Source organism: Lissotriton helveticus, chromosome 1_1, assembly GCF_964261635.1.
Source record: "Lissotriton helveticus chromosome 1_1, aLisHel1.1, whole genome shotgun sequence".
Taxonomy (NCBI): domain Eukaryota; kingdom Metazoa; phylum Chordata; class Amphibia; order Caudata; family Salamandridae; genus Lissotriton; species Lissotriton helveticus.
This window is the reverse complement of record NC_136057.1, coordinates 1016275535-1016278034: the sequence shown is the minus strand read 5'-3', so window position 1 is coordinate 1016278034 and position 2500 is coordinate 1016275535.

Sequence of the window (2500 nt, the reverse complement as noted above, 5' to 3'; positions counted from 1 at the left end):
CACCCAGCGGAGGAATGCCCGGGACCCATGGAGCCCGTCCTGGGCAATCTGACCTGCCGTCGGCCCGGAGAAGGGAGCGACGGACGCCCGGGGGGAGGAATGCCCGGGACGCATGGAGCCCATCCTGGGCACTTTGACATGCCATCGGCCTTGAGACCCGGGGGACGACTGCCCGGGAAGCATGGAGCCCGACCTGGGCACTCGCTCATGCCGTTGGCCTGGAGACCCGGGGGACGACTGCCCGGGGCGCATGGAGCCCGACCTGGGCACTCGCTCATGCCGTTGGCCTGGAGACCCGGGGGACGACTGCCCGGGACGCATGGAGCCCGTCCTGGGCACTTTGACATGCCGTTGGCCTGGAGGAGGGAAGCCCCGGGTGTTGTTACCCAGGCATAGCCCATCTGGTCCCCCTGGCAGAGAACCACCAGCCTTCCAGGGGTGTCCGGGCATACCCTTACCCCTAGTAATCCGGAGGAAAATTACCCCCCTTTCTTGTAATCTGTGCACACGAGTTGACAGAGGGGACCCAAGGCGTAAAAGTACCCGACCTCCTGGAGCCCTCGCTGGGATCGGGGAGGCAAATGGCACCTCATAGGGACTTCCAGGGAGGTTTGGCCATCTGGTCGCCCTTTTGGATAGCATTGCGTGCGACCAGATGGCCGAGGGGAAAGGTGCAACCAGGTGGCCGGGAACGAAAGGACTCCCTGCTTCCCACCCCGAGCCTTCGTGGTAGGGCTGCTGCCTGCCCACGCCGGGCAGGGCTCGGGGACCCCGGCTGGGCCTCAGGCACGGTGAGGACCACCGGAGCTCCCAGGCCCGGACGCCCGGGACGACGACTGCCCGGGACGCATGGAGCCCGTCCTGGGCACTTTGACATGCCGTCGGCCTGGAGACCCGGGGGACGACTGCCTGGGACGCATGGAGCCCGTCCTGGACATTTTGACATGCCGTCGGCCTGGAGACCCGGGGGACGACTGCCCGGAACGCATGGAGCCCGTCCTGGGCACTTTGACATGCCGTCGGCCTGGAGACCCGGGGGACGACTGCCTGGGACGCATGGAGCCCGTCCTGGACATTTTGACATGCCGTCGGCCTGGAGACCCGGGGGACGACTGCCCGGGATGCATGGAGCCCGTCCTGGGCACTTTGACATGCCGTCGGCCTGGAGACCCGGGGGACGACTGCCCGGGACGCATGGAGCCCGTCCTGGGCACTTTGACATGCCGTCGGCCCGGAGAAGGGAGCGCCGGACACCCAGGGAAGGACTGCCCGGGACCCATGGAGCCCGTCCTGGGCAATCTGACCTGCCGTCGGCCCAGGGAAGGGAGCGGCGGATGCCCGGGGGGAGGAATGCCCGGGACGCATGGAGCCCGTCCTGGGCACTTTGACATGCCGTCGGCCCGGAGACCCGTGGGACGACTGCCCGGGACGCATGGAGCCCGTCCTGGGCACTTTGACATGCCGTCGGCCTGGAGACCCGGGGGACGACTGCCCGGGACGCATGGAGCCCGTCCTGGGCACTTTGACATGCCGTCGGCCTGGAGATCCGGGGGACGACTGCCCGGGACGCATGGAGCCCGTCCTGGGCACTTTGACATGCCATCGGCCTGGAGACCCGGGGGACGACTGCCCAAGAGCCATGGAGCCCGTCCTGGGCAATTTGACAAGCCGTTGGCCTGGAGGAAGGAAGCCCCGGGTGGCCTAGGGAGGTGTTACCCAGGCATAGCCCATCTGGTCCCCCTAGCAGAGAACCACCAGCCTTGGAGGGGTGTCCGGGCATACCCTGCCCCCTAGTAATCCGGAGGGAAATTACCTGACTTTCTTGCAATCTGTGCACACAAGGTGACAGAGGGGACCCAAGGCGCGAAAGTACCCGACCTCCTGGAGCCCTCGCTGGGATCCGGGAGGCGAATGGCACCTCATCATGACTTCCAGGGCGACCAGATGGCCGGGACCAAAAGGACGCCAATCTGCCTGCCCCGGAGCTGCAGGGCTCTGGGGCTGCAGGGTTCCGGGGGCTGCAGAGCTGCAGGTCTCTGGGGCTGCAGGGCTCCGGGGCTTCAGGCCTCCCCGGGCCCTGATGGACCCTCCGTCCCGGGTACCTCCGACCCCCGGCCGGCTTGCAGGACGGAGGGGGGATTCCCGCACCACTGGGCCCTGCCGGACGGGGCTCAAGCCCCGGGCCCGGTCCCCGGCCCCAGTCCCGGCTTTCCAAACCCTATGCCGGGCCGGGGAGAGCCTCCCCTGGGCCCCCGGTGGACCCTCCGTCCCGGGCGCCCCGGACCCCCGGCCGGATTGCTGGACGGAGGGGTACCAGCACCCTCGGGGCCTGGCCAGATGGAGTTCAAGCCCCGGGTCCGGTCCCACCTTCCGAACCCTAGCCAGGCTGGGGAGAGCCTCCCCGGGAACCGGTGGAGCCCCGTCCCCAGCGCACGGACCCACTGGTGGCCTGCGGGACAGGGGGCTCCAGCACCCTCGGGGCCTGGCCAGATGGAATTCA